Here is an 8,143-nt window from a genome sequence, read left to right as displayed (position 1 = left end):
CCCTTTCTTTCCTCCCCCTGTCAACTGTTACCATGGAGCCCAATTGGTAACTTCTCTTATCTTAGAAATGTAGACATCTCCATGAAGCCAAGCTCAAGGCCAGATATATATTTTAAATCACATCTTGCATTTGCAAACACACTTCTACAAACTACTATACTGGATACATGTTTGTGAAAAACAAGTCAAGGGGTGTTCAGCACTGGGAGTGCTGATTTCTTCCAGGCCAGTGGCTAAGTAATAGAGCACCAGGAAAATAGGAAGTTTACCTACATTGAACTCTTTTTGTAGAGACTCTTTTGCTGATAGTCCTAAAATCAATTATGGTGACGATTTCTGGAGAAGCTTAGTTAAGATTTTCTGTGTGTGTGTGTGGGGGGGTGCCACTACAATTGTATCAGATACTTTAATACACATCATCTCAGTTGATCCTCAGAACTACCAAAAAGAGATTTTTTATCATCCCCATTTTATGAATCAGAAAACTAAGGCTAAATGAGGTCAAGCCCAAGGTCATACACTTGCCCTAAGGCCTGATTCCAGAACTAGTCCTCTTAACCATTACATTCAGCTGCATCTCACTTTAAATTCTATTATGAGTTATGGACAATATGGATACTAGCTGAGTTTATTTTCAGGGACTGATGGGTTTCGATTACATATGTGTTTGGACAGGTAAAGTAATTCAGGTATAGCAGTGTATGTTAGAGAGTGGCTTATTTTCCAAACTATGGTTTTAAACATTTGGATAATGCATAATATGGGTCAGGTAGGCACAAATCCAAGCATAGGTCTAGACTACCTGCTTACAAACATAGGAAAGAAGCTGAGGATGTTTTGCTGCTTACTCTGTTGGTTTTCTTCAGGACCTCAAGTTCTCAAATGCTATTAAAGATGTAAACTTTAGGGTTTTAAAAATATTTTTTAAAATCCTATTTCCACACGAGATAAGACATAAAAATCCTTAAAACAAGAAGGGTCTATGTGCTGGTGGGAATACACTTGTTGAACACCAGCATGAGTCAGGCATTTTCTGCTTTCTGTCCCCATTCCAGAATAGGGTCTCCATCTTACCTGTTCCTTTCCTTGCCAGGGAGCATAAAAGTGCTTCTGCTTTCCCCATCAGCAGCAGGACTGATTCCCTGCAGCCCATTCTGTGAAACCTGTTCTCAGCACTCTGAAATGCAGTTCCATGTTATAATGATAAACATAAAGAGTTACCTTTCAGGGGTTATAGGCCTTTTTGGGAAGTGTTGTGAAAACCTCCAAAAAATTGTAAAGGAATTTGAAGTTCTATGGCGAGTCCTCTTCAACCTGAAGAACAATGGATCTGGACAGGTAACATCAGATAACCAGATCCTGCAAAATTCTCAGGTACAGTGAGAGGGTGAACACAGCGCTCTTCCTTGAGCACACCAAGGACTCTCCTGCCTCAGGCTGTTGCAATTGATCTTCCTGCTGCCTGGACCACTCTTCCCCTCACACTCTTCAGTTCTTGCTGTTCAGCCTAACCATCCTACCTGCGCCCCTCCATCAACTTCTCTAGATCTTTACCCAGCTTTGTTTTTCTTCACGGCACCCTTTATATTATATATTAACTTGATTATTGTAACTCATCTGCTAGATGGAAGGTTCTCGAGGACCAAGACAGTCCTTTGTTCACTGCTCTATATCTGGTATGTGGCATAGAGTAAGTGCTCATTAAGTAATTATTGAATCAAGAGAGGTAAATAGGGAGCCTACACTCTGGGAACAAATCTTTACTCCTCACACTTCAGATAGAGCCCTAATATCCAGAGTATACAAAGAACTCAAAAAATTAGACAATAAGAGAACAAACAACCCAATCAACAAATGGGCCAAGGACCTGAACAGACACTTCTCAGAGGAGGACATACAGTCAATCAACAAGCACATGAAAAAATGCTCACCATCTCTAGCTGTCAGAGAAATGCAAATCAAAACCACCCTAAGATACCATCTCACTCCAGTAAGATTGGCAGCCATTATGAAGTCAAACAACAACAAGTGCTGGCGAGGATGTGGGGAAAAGGGTACACTTGCACATTGCTGGTGGGACTGCAGATTGGTGCAGCCAATTTGGAAAGCAGTATGGAGATTTCTTGGAAAGCTGGGAATGGAGCCACCATTTGACCCAGCTATTCCCCTTCTTGGTCTATTCCCTAAAGACCTAAAAAGAGCATGCTACAGGGACACTGCTACATCGATGTTCATAGCAGCACAATTCACAATAGCAAGACTGTGGAACCAACCTAGATGCCCTTCAATAGACGAATGGATAAAAAAAATGTGGCATTTATACACAATGGAGTATTACTCTGCATTAAAAAATGGCAAAATCATAGAATTTGCAGGGAAATGGATGGCATTAGAGCAGATTATGCTAAGTGAAGCTAGCCAATCCCTAAAAAACAAATGCCAAATGTCTTCTTTGATATAAGGAGAGTAACTAAGATCAGAGTAGGGACGAAGAGCAGGAGAAGAAGATTAACATTTAACAGGGATGAGAGGTGGGAGGGAAAGGGAGAGAGAAGGGAAATTGCATGGAAATGGAAGGAGACCCTCAGGGTTATACAGTGGAGGGGGTAGAGAGAGAGGAGGGGAGGGGAGGGGAGAGGTGGGGAGGGGGGAGGGGGGAGGATGGGAAAGGCAGCGGAGCACAACAGACACTAGTATGGCAATATGTAAATCAATGGATGTGTAACTGATGTGATTCTGCAATCTGTGTATGGGGTGAAGGTGGGAGTTCATAACCCACTTGAATCAAAGTGTGGAATATGATATGTCAAGAAATTTGTAATGTTTTGAACAACCCACAATAAAAAATTAAAAAAAAAACCGGGGAGGGGGGTGGCATGAGAAAAATGGAGGAAGTTGGATGGGCAAGAGGAGGGAGCGTGGGGTGGGTACATGGGTCAGGAAAGATGGTGGAATGAGATGGATATCATTACCCTAGATACATGTAAGACTGCACATAGGGTGTGATGGTACATCATGTACAACCAGAGAAATAAAGGAGTTGTGCTGCGATTGTGAAAAAAAAAAAAAAGTAATTATTGAATCAATAAGTGAGTGAATGAATGCTGTGAACATAATAGGCATTTTGTGGCCCGAATGAATGAATGGATGATTCAGCCTTTATGGAACTATACTACATATCTGAGCTACAAAGCAAAAGAAATGACTACCCCTGCCAAAGAGGAGTAAGGCAGAAGAGGTCCCAAAGGAAAAGAAATCAAAAACCCTACCTCAGTTGATCAAAATATTTAGGCCTGGCAACCCCAAGACCAAGAAAAACCTGGATATTTAAGAACACAAATTAACCTGGCAGAATGTAATGGATACTAAAGGTAGGTATTTGAAGCAAAAAAGGATGACCTAATAAACAACTTTTCTTAAATAGGTAGAGTCCCTGGGCAGTGTGGCGCTCATGTGAGCAGCAATCACACTGTCTGCGGCATTCTTTGTAGACAAGCAGAGAAGCACGTTCTGCTCAAGCTGTCCCCATAACAGAGCAGTTCATGATTACAGACCCCACCTTGGGCCACCTCTGGCCCACGCAGCCTGTTGGGCACAGGTCCAGAAGTAGTAGTGAGAGTATAGAGGTAGATTTGGTAGCAAGAGTTAGAAAAGACCTTAGCTCACACACTTTAGTTAATCCCCAACAAATGCCCCAGCTCCAGGGGTCCACCCAGACCCAGTGGGTCCCTTCAAGCCTCCCTAGGACTGGGAAAGTGTGTGGAGGGACACCATATAGCATATATCCATTCAGGGATGACCTTGACTTCTGTTCTTCTATAAGGATAAGTTTAATATAATTCTACATAATTTACTTCTTAACTATGCATTCATCCAGAAACCAAAAAGCCTTTAAATTTAGGACTTTACAGAAACTGGAGAAAGCACCACAGGCCTGGAGAACTGACATGGACCAGCCACAATCCAGCATATGCCCCCACAGTTCTAAACGGCTCTTCTCCCCTGTACTGGCTGCTGAATGATGTGGGGACACCTCCTGCACCTTTCTGGTCTCTCTGCCAGCACACCGGTCCTTTGTATTTTAAAGGCTTTATTTCTAATCACCATGTGGAAACAGGGTTAAAAAAAAAAATCTAATGGGACTGGGATTCCGGCTCAGTGATATTGTACATGTTTAACATGTATAAGGCCCCAGCACCAAAAACAAAAACAAAACAAAAACGGAAAAACTAACACACAGAAGTCACAAAGGTTGCAGGATTACGAATATCTGTTGCACTTATGATCCTGTTTTTATTCCAAAAAGTAGAGCTCACTGAATCTCTTGCTTCTTTCTCTTCCATGCTTTCTGGTCCAGACAGATTTCACTGGACAACAGATTTCACTGGAATTCTAAGTGATTAAAATGCAATTTTAAAAAAATGTTTTTTCTAGCCAGGTGTGGTGGCACATGCCTGTAATCCCAGTGGCTCAGGAGGCTGAGGCAGGAGGATAGCAAGTTCAAAGCCAGGTTCAGCAACTTAGCAAGGCCCTAAGCAACTCAGCGACACCCTGTTTCCGAATAAAATACAAAAAAAGGCTGGGAATGTGGGCTGGGCTTGTGGCTCAGTAGTAGAGCACTTGCCTAGTGTGTGTGATAGACCCTGGGTTTGATTCTCAGTACCGCATATAAATAAATAAAGGTCCATTGACAACTAAAAAAAAAAAAAAATTTAAATTAAAAAAAAAAAAGTCTGGGGATGTGATTTAGTAGGTAAGGGCCCCTGGGTTCAAATCCTGGTATTAAAAGAGATAAATAAAAATGTTTTTACTGTCTTTCCAGACACTTGGCAACATGCTGAGTACATACTCGAAGCCCAATAGACCTGATTTATTGATGGATAGATTGAAAATGACCTAAGTGGACTTCACTTTGGGATTTTCCACAGCACAGACTGGATAACTTGCTGCTTTGTGCCACAAGTTTGTCTTGTATGGGGTTCTCCTGTGGCGTGGTGGGAAACAACAGTCTTTAGCAGCCTGGGTGCAACTGGCAGGATGATGGTCACAGTCTGCGTTCGTGGACAGGAGGCAGGAGCATTAGTTGCATTGTATCTGGATGTTGGCATAAATGTGGTCCTGCCCTGTGATCCTTCCAACAAAACTTGAGGTTGAATCCCTTTTGTTTGGGTAGATAAGAGAGTGTATTGAACTCAAGGGTACTCTGACAGATGGGGAAAGGGGCACACCACAGCAGGGGGTCAGCCTGGAACTGGGTACTATAGCAACACTCTAAATATTATCCTATGAATTAAAGGATGGTTAGAGTGACTGGATCTGCCCAGGCAAAGAACTGGCTAGGTCTTTGTCAGCTAACAGATGAGAGGCTGGTTTGCAGTCCTCTGATCTGACAGTTTGGTTGTGTTCACTGAGCTCTCTGCTGAGGAGATGACATTACTCCTGAGTCTCACTGCATGTATGTATGTAAACGAGTGGCCTACCATGGAGGGAGACAGACAGAGGGATTCACCCTAGGTGCAGGCAACTGGCAGTGAAATGTTTTATTTTATTTTTTGTCTGTAGAGAATTTTAAAACAATAATAGAACTGACTAAAAGTCAATCTGCTTTGTAATATCATCATGCCCCAATAGTTCCAAACAGTGTCAGTGATAAAGTATTCCTCCCTCACAAGGCAGACTTCTCCTAAGCTTCCTCCCTCCACCCATTCCTTGGTACATCACTGGGATAAACAACTACCAGGTGGCAAGATTATAAATCAGCAAGAGAGTAAACAGAAAGCAAATGACTCCTGAGATAAGATTTTTGCAGTGCTGGGGATCACTGGGGATCGAACCCAGGGCCTCTCATGCATACTAATCAGACACTTCACTTCTGAGCTACATCCCCAACACAATACATTGTTTTTCATTTTATTTTTTTTAAAGAGTGAGAGAGGAGAGAGAGAGAGAGAGAATTTTAATATTTATTTTTTAGTTATCGGCGGATACAACATCTTTGTTTTGTATGTGGTGCTGAGGATCGAACCTGGGCCGCATGCATGCCAGGCGAGCGCGCTACCGATTGAGCCACATCCCCAGCCCCCAATACATTGTTTTTTAAATCACAAAAGCTATCCCTGTGTGGAGTTTAGAAATGAAAGACCAGTGATGGGCCTATCTAATATTTTAGCTTTGTATTCTGGTTATCTATTGCTGCTTTAAAAAATACTCTAAGGGCTGGAGATGTAGCTCACTAGTACAGTTCTTGCTTAGCATGCAGGAAGCCCTGAGTTCAATCCCTAGCACTACAAACAACAAACAAAACAAAATTTAAAAATCTTCCAACATTTAGTGCCTTAACACAATGTTTACTCAATATCTGACATTTTGGCAGGGCTCAGTGGGGATGCCTTACCTCACTTGTTTCATGCGGTATCTGTTAACTCTGAACTCCCTAGAGGGCTTCTTCACTCCTGACTGGCACCTCAGCTAAGATGGGTGGACAGCTATGGGCTGTCTCTCTTACCATGTGGCCTCTCCACATGGTTAGCTTGGGCTTCTTCACGGCCTGATGTTGTCTCCTTCCATAGTGGCTGGCTTTTGCTAGAATATAAAGCAGAAGCTGTCAGTTTTTCTTAATGTCCAGGCATGAAAGTACCAGAACATTATTTCTACCACATTCTGTTAGTCAAAGCAGATGCTAGGACAGCCCAGCTTCAAAGGGAGGAAAACTATTCTACTTTGTGACAAAGGAGAGATTGTGGTGGCCATCTTTGGGAACATCGCCTACCTTACATTGTTTTCTCTACCATAACAAGGTATTAGTAAGTTTTCACATGTTGCCTTTAAATGTAATAAAACTTATCAACATGGAAAAAGATAGGACTTTTTGACTTTTAAAAAAATTGCACCCCTGCTGGGTACATGCCTATAAGCACAGCAACTCAGGAGATTGAGGCAGGAAGATTACAAGTTCAAGATCAGCCTTAGCAACTTAGCAAAACCCTGTATCAAAATAAAAAATAAATTGGACAAAGGATGTAGCTCAGTGGTAAAGTGCTCCCTAGGTTCAATCCCTATCACTGAAAAATAATTAGATCCTTGTAATGGTTATCATACTTTTGCTTTGGATGGAAAGATGGTTTCCTCGTGGACTCCTAAGGAGACACCTAACATAGCAATGAATTTGAGAAAAAATATTAGGGTGAACCTTATTTGTCAAAATCTGAAACCCAATCCACATTCAATTCTGTGAGACTATCCAGTCCACAAACTACAGTCTTGTAACTTGTAAGGTCAGATGACTATCATATTTTAATCATTACTCCTGTCAGACAATTCCCTGAACTTTAACTTATACTCTTTTAAAACCAATATTATTGGAAATGGACTGACCACAGAATCCTTGTGAGGGTCAGAGCGTGAAAATCTTTCAGATACTGTAATGTATGGTAAATAGACCTCTGAAGGGTTGCTATACATTTCACTTGGGTCAGAGGTCTACATCTCTGTTTAAGCAGGATCCAGAGAACTGATAGGCTTCAACATGATTCCTTTGCCAACAATTAATCTACCTATATGTGTACAGAGCTTTGGTTTGTATTTTTATGTCTTACTTTTTTCTCACTATAAACAGTCCAGTGAGTAGGTAGGCTGTGAATATCCACAGTTTGCAGGTATGTGAGCAGAAGAGAGGCCATAACCTCCTTGGATCACAGGAGAGCTTAGCTGCACAGCCTGGGGGAAGAAGCAGTTCTTCTAACTCTTCTTCATGCAGGGTTCTTCTTTTCTACTGGAACAGAGGGCCCTTGTGGCTCTGACTTCAGGCTTGGGCTCACAGTATGTTTGCCTGGCTTCTGCCCTGTCCATAGGCAGGATTCTAGGGGCAAGTTCAGTCACCTCCCAGTGTGTTAACACAGCAGGTTGGACCCGGCTCCCTGTCTTAAAAAGGTTTTGAGGGCTGGCACCCTCTCTATAGGGCCCAGATCTTCCTTACCAGGAAGGCCCAGAAGCGGGCTTGCCTTGGGCACGGTATCTACAGGTTTACCCTACACCGGACGGGAGGGGGCCTTGGAGTCTAAATTTAGTCTTCGTCACCCTTGGCCACCTTAATTTTCCTCTTACAAGATAAAAGTGTTTCATGTTCCCAGTGCCCCCAAGAAGT

The sequence above is a fragment of the Marmota monax genome, unplaced genomic scaffold, assembly GCF_021218885.2.
Source record: "Marmota monax isolate L192 unplaced genomic scaffold, Marmota_monax_Labrador192_F-V1.1 WCK01_AAM20220418_F8-fsc00003, whole genome shotgun sequence".
Taxonomy (NCBI): domain Eukaryota; kingdom Metazoa; phylum Chordata; class Mammalia; order Rodentia; family Sciuridae; genus Marmota; species Marmota monax.
The sequence above is the reverse complement of the archived record's forward strand: the minus strand, read 5'-3'. Positions refer to the sequence as shown.